The sequence below is a fragment of the Rhinolophus hipposideros genome, assembly GCF_964194185.1.
Source record: "Rhinolophus hipposideros genome assembly, chromosome: 8".
Taxonomy (NCBI): domain Eukaryota; kingdom Metazoa; phylum Chordata; class Mammalia; order Chiroptera; family Rhinolophidae; genus Rhinolophus; species Rhinolophus hipposideros.
The window spans coordinates 45081663-45095134 of NC_138054.1; the positions used below are offsets into that span (position 1 = coordinate 45081663).

Consider the following 13472-nt stretch of genomic DNA (forward strand, 5'->3'; position numbering starts at 1 on the left):
ACAAAACAAACATCAGACAAGTCCAGGACTTTTTTTTTCTTCAGATTCTCATTCATTCTCATTCTCTCATATTCCCCCTCTCTCTCTCTGTCTCTCTCTCTCTCTCTCTCTCTCTCTCTCTCTCTCTCTCTCTCTCTCTCTCTCTCCCTCTCTCTCTTTCTGTCTCTCTCTCTCTCCCCCCACCCCACAAACACAGAGCTTACCTTTTAGTTATCAATCTTATTTACAAAGGGAAATCAAACATATCATAAGGGTAAATATTTGCATGGTTTGATTTTTTTTTCAAAAACAAAAATGTCAGTTGAGGAGAATTACATCATTGAACAACAGTGAAAATAACTTTTAGTCACTAAAACACTTCATGTACTTTGCAAACAATATTATTTCTTACTAATATTCTGAAATGCAACAATGCTCTGTTATATCAGAAATATATGAATTCGATTAAGAAATATATGAATTAATTACACTGTAGAGACCATTATGTGAACTTCTGGTATAGCCAAAAGAGAATAAATATATTCTGATTCCCAGGGATTTGCAATGTGCGCAACGGCTTCACCACCCTTTTCTTAAGATACTATTTCATGAAAATTTTAATGAACACCTACTGAGGACCCACTCTCAAGCTCTGACTGTTTACCAAGAGAAAAAAAGTTGAAAAAGCGCATGTTTATAAGATTATATGGTGAGTATAATAATAGAGGTAAAACCAAGGGAAACTGTTAAGAAAAGTTGTGAGACAAGACTTCAAATAAGAGCTGAGTTAATCTACTCCTTTAAGATAAAGGAATTCATTGGCAGAAGAGAAAACAGGAAGAAATTTTAGGCCCAGAAAAGCTGAGAGATAATGATAGATAATACTTATGGAGTAACTGCTGGGCATTTTCCTAAAATTCTAAGCATGAACCAGCTCATTAAATCTCAATTTAGAAAAAATCTTAAACAGTAGGTAATCAGTTTTCAATTGTAAAAACTAGGACGCTAAATCTCAGATAGGTTAAATAACTTGCCAAAGATCACAGAACTAGAAAATGGTAATGCCATGATTTAAATCAAGAGAGTATGACCCCAGAACCAATGCTTTTAAACAATATATTATACTACTTCCCAAAGTTCTGTGATGTAAAACAGCATGATGTTTCCAGGGAGTATCAAGAAAGTCAATGAGGTACTTGCTTAAAGTAGAATGTACATAAATCTGTATGCATGTATGTTATCTGTATCTATGATATTGTTTAACCTTGGTTTCTGAGAAATTATTTTAGACACATTGTAATAATTTTTTTAGTGTTTTTCACCAAACATTACACTCTAAACTACTTGAAAAAGAAATTGATTTTTTCATCTCTATTTCTCACTAGCACTGAATGAAATATAACACCCTCCCTCCCCCCTTTTTTTAACCTATCCAGGATCTATCCATTTTTGTTCCAATAACAGCTTCTAATTTGTATTAAGAAATCACTCCTCTTAATCCATGAGTTTGGTGAAGCTAACATCACCTCCAATGGGGACATAGCAACCAGCCTGAACTAAGACTATCATATACCTCTAAACAGAGATCGGCTTCATAAATGGCATATGACTCAATCATAGCCAATGAGAATTGCTCTTGGGGTTTATGGGGCATACACTTGGGGAGAAAGAATGACTCTTTATGCTCAGAATAGTATGTAAGGCAGGAGGTATCGTCAGTCATTTTTCAGCTGTATTTTGGCAACAATTCGTATTCTGCCTAAGTATAAAAGTAACAATAAAGAAAGATATATGGCATTACTTGAGTCCCAAGTGTGGAGAGTAATTGAAACTAAATTGACCTGGGAGTTTTCACTTATATGAGTTAATACAAATGTTTCTTGTTTAGGCTAATTTAAGAATGACTTTCTGTTAGGTGAATATGAAAGACTCCTGAACGATACACTGACACACGCGCGCACACACACACACACACACACACACACACACACACACACACACACACACAAATGGTACTATGGTAAGCGGATTCTGACATGGTCCCATATTATTTTCTTGCAGCTGCTGTAACAAATTACCACAAACTTGGTGGCTTAAAACCACATATATTTATTCTTTCATAGTTCTGGATGCTAGAAGTCCAAAATCAGTACCACTGGGCCAAAATCAAAATGTTGGCCGTGCCTCCCTCCCTCTGGAGGCTGTAGGGGAGAATAGATCCATTGCCTCTTCCAGCTTCTGCCGGCTGTTGATATTCCTTGGGTTAAGGCTGCATCGTCCCAATTTTAAAGGCCAGCATCTTCAAATCTCTCTGTGTTCCACCTCCATAGCTTCTTTTCCTCTCTGTATAAAATCTCCCTCTGGTTCGCTTTTATAAGAATACATGTATTGTTTTTAGTGTCCACCCAGATAATCCAGGACAATCTCCCCATTTCACGATCCTTAATGACATCTGCAAAGACTCTTATTTTGCCATATCAGGTAATGCTTACAGGTTCTAAGGATCCCAATGGCCCCCACATCCCCGTGGTCATACTCATGTGTTATATCCTCCCCTGAATGGGGGCTGGACCTAGGAACTTGCTTCTAATAAAGAGATTATGACAAAAGTGATGTGATGTCACTTCTGTGATTAGGTTTATGAAACAGAGATATCCATCTTGCTGGTCTTCTCTTTCCATTGCTGCCTTGGCTTACATACTTTGAGGAAATAAGCTGGCATATTGGATCTGAGGGAGAACTGTGGGAGGCAAGGAACTGAGGGAGAACTGTGACCAATAGCCACTGAGAACCTGAGACTTTGTACAATAAACAGTCCATGAAGAACAGGATTTTCCAACACCTACGTGAATATGCTTGGAAACAGAAATCTTCCCTAGTTGAATCTTGATGAATACACTCTAGCTAACATGTTGGTTATAGTCTGTAAGACACCCTGAAGCACAGGACTCGTTAAGCCATTCCCAGATTCCTGACTCACTGTGAGATGAGAAATGTTGGTTTCAGACACTAAGTTTTGAAATGATTTGCTAGGTAGGCAGTGACACATAACTAACAAGGCACTAAGTAAATATCCATTGAATAAAGTGATAAATGAACAAGACTTATAAGTGTGAATAGTTAGTTGGTCTGTGTGTGGCAGAAAATAGGTAACAGCAGGAGAAAGGTGTGAACTGGAAAAGGTTCAGGTCCAGTAATTAATCAAGGGTAATTTGTGACTCTCACAGAAATGGTACTGTGTTACCGAAAGGAACAAACTTTATCTGGGCATAAATTAAAAGTAAAATATTTACCACAAAGTGCATCTACATGAGACCTTTGATCAACTTAGAGAAAGTCGCTGAAGTTACTGATCGTGTGTTTATGGTAACAATGCCAATGTGCTTTGTATTCCGTTTATTTTCTGAAAACTTATGTCTGTCACCTATTTTTTTATAAGAGGAAACTTTAATTGTTCACAGCTATAGAACATAAATCCAAAAAATGATGATTGTTTTTTATAATCTTCAAATCCCTTTATTTCTAATCATTTATAGATAGTATAATCTTTTGTGAATCGTCATCCCAGCCATAAGTAAAATACACTCTTGATTTCCAGCTACTTCTCTTTATCGTGTGTTTTCTCATTTTTCAACTTTTGCTCTTCTATGATGAGATAAAAATTATTAATGTGTGAAGGGTTCCCATAGTCATTTTCTCCTCTTGCACACCTGGTAAGTTACTTGCCTCTGATATCTCTACATATCACTGACCGCACACATTAAGAGGGACTCAGAGGTAGGAGAGCTATTTCCTCAAGAGGCAAATCCTCTAAGAAGTGATCTGCAGTCCACAGCATCTGTCCCAGTGCAGAGAGGACCAGAACGTCCTTTACAGGGTCCAGATCCCACTCCCAGGTGTAATTACTGACCACCAAGATGTCAGAAAGAGCAAATCCAAGTTCTGTGTGGGCTGCCTCTAGCTTGAGCTTCACAGGCACACCTCTGTGTACGTCTATAAGGTCGCCTTTCCTAATCAGATCCATGTTATCCACATGAATGAGCAAAACTTCATGTGCTATACCACGCTTTATCATCTCTCTTCGAATTCTTTTGATCTTTGCCACCATCTCCCTAGAGAGCTCTTCAACAGAGTTAGCGTCAAATACAATTGCCACACAATGGATTCTGTCCTCCAGCAATGGGAAGTCATTATAGTCACCATGACCTGGTGTAATTGGTTTCGCGAAATTAAACTGGTATGTGTCAGAAATGTGGCCTTTTAAGATGTAGAGTATGTCACCCGCGCACATTCCTTCTTCCTCATCCAGCCCCATTGAGGTGCACAGAATAAATGGCAGGGACATGCCATCCTTCCCATCTTTCATGGAATATGTCCTGTACTGCTCAGTGATCCCAGTTGTATCAGAGCCCACCAAAGCCTGGTGGGTTACGTGGCCTCGGAAAATAGATTTGACTGAGTTGAAAAAGCTAGACTACCCCGCTCCAACTGGTCCCAGGAGCAGAATGAACGAGGTGAACTAGGTCTCCTTATGGTTTGTAAGTCCTGACGGCAGACAATAAGCTCTCCCGAGCTCAGCGACCCCTTTTACCTTCCTTGTGTCCAATAAACCTTCACATCAAAAAACCTCACATTCTTGGAAGGAAATATGGTGGCATTCAGGTAGTTTTAATTTTAAAATTAAAGTTCACAGTCTCCTCTATTTTCTGTAGATGTATGTGGAATTCCAAATTCTTATAGTGACACGTATTTCCACCAAACAATTTAACTGGTCCATACGGTCCTATGTTACATCCTGAAATTTCAGTCTCTTGAAAGGCAAACAGCGGGATGGAAACTGGCTTTGCTCTCTGGTAATTCTCTGACATATATCCCCTAATAACTGGATCACCGTAAATCACTATTAGAGTAGGCCCTTGATTACAGCATATCTCAAACCAATCGCTAGTAGAGAATTCATGGACATTAGCCTTATAGAGAAGGCTAAACTGCTTTCCTCCCAAAACGATCTGCAGTTTCTTTTCTTGTATCCATGTCAAAGAAGTTGCCATTGCCATGTTTCTCAACCTGTTTGTAGAATCGGTGTGAGGGCTGAAGCCCAGGGTAGCTGCTCTACCTGGACAGCTAGGCAGGCATAAAATGATAGCAGAAAATTCTTCAGCAACCTTGAGTCTTCAGAATAAGAGAAAAGGAAACTGAAACTCAGCGTGGCCCGGCCCAGTTGACAGCGTGCCAACTTCCCTCCAGGTTCAGTGCAGCTTGCCAAAGGGTCCAAAACACGAGAGGGACAAGGATTGGTGAGGAGAAAAAGTGTCCTTTATTCTAGATGCTGGCAGCTAGGGAAGACGGCCTGTCACCTATTACTGTATAACAACCACAAAAATTTCAGTGAAAAACAACCTTAGGCATTTATTTTGCTGACACAATTGTGTTTTGAATGTGTGGGCTGTGGCTCAGACGATGTAGACAAATGTCAGCTGAGCAGCTCTAATCTGCAGGTTAAACTGCAGATCTGATCAATGACCCTCGCATCCCCTTCCTGGGACTGGTGGGCTGGCCAGGGCATATTCTTTCCATAGCACTAGCAAGACAAGCAAAAGCGTTCAATGGCGCTTACACAGAGTTGACAGATAAAATACAGAATGCACAGTTAAATTTGAAATCCAGATAAACAACTCTTTTTTTCTTTTTTAGCATGTGTACATCTCATGCAATATTTGGGACATACATATATACTAAGATATAGTCATCATTCATCTGAATTTCAAATTTAACTAGATACCCTGTGTTTTTATTTGGTAAATCTGGCAACCCTAATCTTAAGCCATAGGTGTGGAACTGGCATATCATTGCTTCTATTCAAATTTCATTGGCCAAAGAAAGCCGCACGGCAGAGCCCAAAGTAAGGGGGCAGGTACATACATGCCCTGGAGAGGAGAAAATGAATATTTTGAACAAGAATCTAATCTACCACAATTTGTCAGTCCTTACAAAAACTAACAAGGCACTACATAAATATTAGTGTCTTGTTAGTTAATAGAACATGTTAGATATTTTAGACTTGTTTCTTTTACTTAGTTTTGAAAAACCCATATATAATGTGTCAATAGTATAAAATGACACTGTATGTTCCATAGGCCATAAAATCGGTACTTTTGCAACCACTGATCTTTTTTTGTCTTTTCCAGAATGTCGTATAGTTGGATCATACAGTATATAATCATTTCACATTGGCTTTGTTCACTTAGTAAAATGATTTTGTTTCCTCCATGTTTTTCATGACTTGCACGTTCATTTCTTTTAGTGTTGAACGATATGCCATTGTCTGGATGTAGCACAGTTTACTTATCCATTCACTTACTGAAGGGCATCTCGGTTGCTTCCAAGTTCTGGCAATTAGAAATTAAGCTGTCATCAATATCCATGTGCAGGATTCTGTGGGGACATAAGTTTTCAACTCCTTTGGGTAAATATCAAGGGGTATGATTGCGAGAGCCTATGGTAAGAATATGTTTACTTTTCTAAGAAATTGTCAAACTGTCTTCTAAAATGGCTGTATCCTTGTACATTCTCATCAGTGATGAATGAGAGTTCCTGTTGTTCCACATCCTCACCAGAATTTGGCATCATCAGATTTTGGCCATTCTACTAGATGTGTTGTTTTAATTTGCATTTCCCTGATGACATCTGATATGAGCATCTTTGACATCTGTATATCTTCTTTAGTGAGATATCTGTTAAAATTTTTGCCCATTTTTTAATTGGATTGTTTGTTTTTAGGAGGTCTTTGTATATTTTAGATAACGGCCCTATGTCAGATGTGTCTTTTGCAAATATTTCCTCCCAGGCTGTAGCTTTCTTCTCATGCTCTTGACACTGTCTTTCATAGCACGTGAGGTTTTTTCCTTTTAAGTTTAATGAAGTCCAGCTTATCCATCATTTATCTTATGGGTTGTGCCTTTAATGTTGTATCTAAAAAAGTATAACCATACCCAAGGTCATCTGGGTTTCATCCACTTTATATTCTAGATGTTTTGAAGGTTTTCAGTTTACATTTAGGCCCAAGTCTATTTTGAGTGAAGCTTTGTGAACGGTAGAAAGTCTGTTTCTAGATTCTTATTTATTTATTTATTTATTTATTTATTTATTTATTTATTTATTTATTTACTTCGCATGTGGATTTTCAGCTGTTCCAGGACCATTTGTTGAAAAGACTATCTTTGCTCCGTTGTATTTATACACCTTTGCTCCTTTGTCAAAGATCAATTGACTATTTAAAGTGGGTCTATTTCTGGGCTCTCTGTTCTGTACTATTGATCTATTTGTCTATTCATTTGCCAATACCATGTTGTCTTGATTACTGTAGCTTAATCATAAGTCTTAAAGTCAGGGAGTGTCACTCCTCCAACTTTGTTCTTCTCCTTCAATATTGACTTGACTATTCTGGGTCCTTTGCCTCTCTTTAGAACCAGTATGAACTTTACAACCAGTTTGTCGATATCCACAAAGTAACTTGCTGAGATTTTGTCTGGGATTGCATTGCCTGTATAGATCGAGTTGGAAAGAACTGAAAAGTTTCGTTTTAAGTATGTTTTTCTGTGGATTATTTTACAAAATCAGAGCCCATTCAAACATCTCTGGTAATTTTGATCCACAAACCGAGCTGTTTCACTCTGGATTAATGGATCATTTTCTCTTGCTCTACTTTGGATGTGGTTTGTGCTTCCTCAGTTCTCACCGCATGCTCTGGTCTGACATACTTCTCAAAATACAAGGTGAAGCATTAGTAATGTTACCTGGCAGCAGGAATCATTTGAAAGCAAAATGATAAGCAAGAACACTAACAGTGTGGGAGCATATCTTGGTTATTTGAATGAGAACACTGTTGTGAAAGGTGCATTTCCCTTTGAATGCCTTATATACATTCACTCATTTATTCATTATTTAGTCTATGAGCATTTCTTAAGTTTCTATAACATAATAGATACTTGTGCTAGATGCTGGAATGAAAAATGAAGAAGGCACCACTCTTTTAAAAAATGTAATAAATAACTTTTTCTCTGAGGACAAGATAATAAACCATACCCTCTGCAGACATTGTTTCATGTAATCATCGCTGCAAGCCACATAAACGGGAGTTGTATTACTCATTACACTGGTCAAGAAACTGAGGGCCAGGAGCTGGGTTTGCCAATGATTATAAAGTTAATAATTTATGGAACCAGAATTTAAACCCAACTCACACCCCCTCCTAAAGATCATCATTTTTAGTTTCATTTCACTGCCTGGTAGGAAACCGTCAATGAACACAGAAGACAGCACTGTACTGGAATAGAGAACACACATTTTGCAGCCAAATAAACCCAGGTTCGATTTTTGACTAACATAGGCTGCACAAGCCCAGGCAAGTTACTTAAAGTTCCAATATTCAGTTTATTTGTAAGGGAGAAAAATGGACAGCATAGCACTGATATTACAGGCTTCTTAGCTAGCCTCATGCCTGGAACACAATGTGTAAGCCCAGCAAGCGTTCAGCAAACCCTTGTGGGACACATGTAACAAAGCATATTAAGCACTCTGCACACTCAGCCCAGCACATCATCCGTACCTAATAAATGTCAAATTCTCCAAACTCCCCTCACTACTGCAGCTCTGATTGCTAGTACGTTCCTGATTCTTTTTCAAATGTATATTTTTTATTTATTTTCCATATCCCTCCAGTTTGTAGTAATGGCTACTTTCCATGCAGTAGTGGTTGGGACTCAGATTAATAGATCTAAATCAACAAAAACGAGAGGGAACCTCTGCTTTACCGAAATCCATGATTAAGTGTGCTATACAGGAAATAGTGGTATCACTGCTCGTGTCACATCACATTTAATCCACATAACAATTCCAGGAGGAAACTGGTTTTCATATCATTTATTAAGAAACAAAAAATATTAGCTTGGCTTTACCCTGACTCCCCACCTTAATAATCAAACTCAGTGATATTTAATGGACCTGTGCATTTTATAAAATACATGAATCTAGTTGTGTCTACACAAGACAGTTCCAGATACAGAAGAACAGCTCATCCAGCTCTGTTTTTCATACCTGCATAGTCATTCTGCATCACCATCGTTGTAATGGAGGGGTCTGTACTAATTGTCAAGTCCGTCTCGAGGTCTGAGAAAGTGATCCGTTTTAGATTAATTTGGTCTAATAATCTGTTTCACTTAAAGAGTGCTTTCATCCCCCAAGCCATCAATGTACATTCTGGAGAGTACTTAGCACAGAGGCTAGCTAGTACAAGACACCCAGGTGAAACTGTCTAGTAGGCAATTTGCTTCGTGACTATGGATCTCAGGAGCAAAGTTGGAGCTATGGAGATAGAGACTTGATATTCACCGATATACAAGTATAAACAGTAACATATAAAAATGTCCTCAAATTGTGAAAAGAGATAGTTCGTTTTGAAGACCAGAATTATCAGTTCCTCTGAAGATGCCACTGAAATGAAAGCTTCGTCACTAGTTGTAACCTTAACTCTGAGTATAATCAATTATGTCTTGAGTCCCAGACCCTGTAACGGGAAAGCAAGCTAGCACTTTAGAAACCTAAAAAGACAAAACAGCGTTTCCAGAATGACAAGGCTGTCTGTTCAGTGGTGTGTCCGTGCTGATTTCAAACTAAATAATCACTATCGGTGAGTCCAATGATGCTTTTATCACAGCAGGACAAATTCCCCTTGTCAAAATTAGCACCAATTATGCAAATGAAATTTGAAGAGTTCATTAGCCAAATGGTAATTGGAGTAACTTGCATTAAAGAAATGATATACAAAATTTCTATCAAGAAAAAAAATCACTTCATTTTTACAATAACCTTTAAAAGGCTTCTCAGTGAATGATACAGATTTTTACAGTTATTTTATAGATACAAGATCTGACAATTAAGTTTGTGAAGTTATTTTCAACGCTGTTTCTAACCTTTTTTGAGATCAGACGGATGATTCATTATGAATTTGTACCAACTGAACAGTTATCCAAGTTTACTATTTGGAAGTGCTGAAAATGCTGTGTGAAAGTTAGTCGAAAATGATCTGAACTTTTCGTCAACAATTCATGGCTCTTGCATCACGACAATGCACCAGCACATATGTCACTGTGAGGGAATTTTTAGCCAGTAAATAAATAACTGTACTGGAACACCCTCCCTACTCACCTGATCTGGCCTCCAATGATTTCCTTCTTTACCCGAAGATAAAGGAAATATTGGAAGGAAGACACTTTGATGCCATTCAGGACATCAAGGGTAATACGATGACAGTTCTGATGGCCATTCCAGAAAGTTCCAAAATTGCTTTTAAGGGTGTACTACGCACTGGCATAGGTGCATAGTTTCCCAAGGGAAGTACTTCAAAGGTGACCATAGTAATATTCAGCAATGAGGTGTGTAGCACTTTTTCTAGGATGAGTTCGCAAACTTAATTGTCTGACCTTGTATTTAATCGATCATAACTGACATTCTGTCCATGCTGCATTTTAATATTTGTTCTATTGATGGACTTTTTTGTTATTGTTGTTACACTATATAGCTTATAGCACTAACAGGAAATAAATTAGGCATTATTTAAAGGTACAGCATTGTGTTATCAATTAAAAGAAATGTAAAATCAACAAGGTTTTACTGGAAGACAAGTTAAGGCTTTCCTAATCATCCCAGGTAGATTTGATAAATCCCTCATATGTACAGCATTAATAACATCTATCACTGGCCTGTTCATTCAATGAGTTTGAAAGTATTTCCTCTTCAATTTTCCAGAAAAGTTTGTGTTGAATTGATATTATTTTTTCCTTAAAAATATTTACCAGTGAAATCATCTAGGCCTGTGGCTTTGAGATAAATTTTTAATTTTAAGTGAGTTTCTTATAGATAGCATACAGTTGAGTCTGTTTTTCTTTTTTCCATATATAATAATCTTTAACCTCGAACTGGGTATTTAGATCATTTACATTCAATGTAATTATTGAGATAATTAAGTTTAACATCTTGCTATTTATTTTTAATTTGTCCAATTTCATCTTGTTCCCTTTTTCTTCTCTTTTTTCCTTCTTCTGGACTCACTGAGAGTTTTGTTTTTTGTTGTTTTTTTTTATGATTCCCTTTTATTTCTCTCATTACTTTATTAGCTACAGCTTTCTTTTTCATTTTAGTGGTTGCATTACAATTTATAGTGTACATCCTTAACTTAATGCAGTATACCTCTAAGTGATATTATACTACTTCATGCATAGTATAAGAATCTAAGAATAGTATACATTTGTTTCTTGTTTTCCATGGGTCATCTTTTATAACCTAATTCTAGTGTCTTAAAAACAATTGTTCCATATGTTACCTGTCTTTTTTTTTTTTTAATTTGTTTTCTGGATTGTTTCAGGATTGAGTGTAAATCCAGGTCCTGTTTCCCCTCTTATATTAAATTTTAATTTAGATGTGAATATAGGATCCAAATTCAGGCATTTTTTTAGTCTAAAAAGTCCATGTTCTTTATCACTATGCTATATTACAATATTGAAGATGCCGTGTTGCCTTTAGAGAGAGAAAGAGACATCACTTTTTCTCTTACAGGGAATTACAAAGGATATACAGGAGGTACTGAGGAGTAGATGGAGAGCTCACATCTCACTGAAGGAACAGAGAAAGTTGTCAGCTGTAAAGAGAAGTGGGGAAAAGATAAGTGATGTAAAGCTAAAGCCTGACTCTGGCTCTGAAGAAAGGGAGCCAGAAATCCAATGAGGGATGAACAGGAGGGTTGCCAAGCAAACCTCCACAGCCAAGTTGTGGTTGGACAGCACACACCTCTAGCAAGCCAAGTTTGATGGCTCTAGCAAACACTGTCGCCCAGAAGCAGGAACAAAGCAGAGAAAGCAAAATGTGAGGCTAATGTAGGGCTAGGTACTAAAATGCCAAGACAGGGGTGGGTCAGGGCAAGGAAGGATGTCAGCAATTGAAGTCATATAATTCAGGTAGCGAGTTTTGGAAAAAAAAGTTCCATTTGGCCACAAGGGGACTCATTTAATAATTTAACAGAACAATATTCTAAAATATCAATATGGATGGAAGACCGTTTTTTTTTTTTATGCATGAGAGGAAGGAAAGCAAGAGATGACGGGAGAGGATATTTTGATTTTGGGCAGTACTGAGGGCACTCAGGGATAATTCTTTACTCTGTTATCTGTGGCACATGGCAGAGAACAAGTGGAAATGAAGGTTAACAGAGACGGGTTAATTGACCATGAGATCAAGTGTCTGAAAGATAGTACGGGCATGGAAAAGAAGGATATTTTTGAACCAGATGCTGTAGAATTCCAGGCAGAGGGACACTAACAGAAGTGAGCTGCGCAGCATAATCCCCAGTGCTGAAAAGCTGAGGGAAGATGGTGTGACAGCGAGGAGTCTGGCTCCAGGCCAGAATCCTGTACGTGCTGTGTCTGACCAAGCTATAGGCGATTACAAAGCTTTGCCTGGCAGGTCTTGTGGGGAGAAGCTGCCCTCCCCACACCAGACTTGGCACACCGCCAGCGCACTGTCGTTTCCTAGAGGGAGCTGTAGTCAAGGACTCAAGCCCCCGGCCCCCTTCCCCCCACCCCCGCCCCTGGGCCAGCTAGCCACGCTTACATATTACATATCTGCATTCCTAATTTAGGCACCTCCATTCAGAGGCCTCCTTAGTGATGGCCTTGGCCGAGGTAATTTTTCTACTTTAACTTTCCAGTCCTATTCCTTACACATCCAGCCCCCCAGGTCTATAAAAGGCAGGAGCTTTTTGTTGTGGGCTCCTTAACAGTAAGAAGACTCTCCCAACCCCCAGCCCCCTCTGCACTAATCCACCTGACCTTGCCTGGTGCAGTTCAATGGAAAGAAATGAAATACTGAGGAACCAGTGCCACTTTTCGTCTCTTGCTTGCTCTTGTCACAGCATGTGAATAAAGGTTTGAACGTTATTTTCAATTTGTCCCATTGTCCTAATTTACCACCTTGATATCTGGTTCCTCAACAATCAGGGCCTGAAAAATTAACCATCTTCAAACTAAAATGAAAATACTTCAAGTTCCATATGTAACTAAACTTTACATATGGAGCTTGAAGTAGAAAGGAGGTTATATTGTTCAGGTACAAAGTTTTACACATAAAGACTTTTTCTTCTATGAGTTTTTATCAACTGCATAAAAAGTCAGAAAACTAGTTAGTGAGGTTAATCATGACATTCTTAGTAATTAATGTATGTCACAATTATATCAATTAAGCAAAAATTGATGCTGATTAAAGATATCATGATATAATCTGTGGCTGATATTAAAACTGTTTTCAGAAACTTATTAATTGTATGTAACTTACAGTGTTAAATTTAGTGTACAAATCATGGAGGGCACACAGTAAACATTTGTGATTTTCAACTAAATAAAATACTTAGGATATTGTTATATTTTCTTTTGTTTTAAATTTGA

At 38.0% G+C, this 13472-nt stretch overlaps 1 pseudogene across 1 annotated transcript; it reads right to left on the bottom strand.

The window, feature by feature from the left end:
- Positions 1-3739: 3739 nt before the first annotated feature.
- LOC308501496 (interferon-induced protein 44-like) lies at positions 3740-5036 on the bottom strand (annotated as a pseudogene). The gene has a single exon. The product of its transcript is annotated as an interferon-induced protein 44-like (transcript).
- Positions 5037-13472: the final 8436 nt, after the last annotated feature.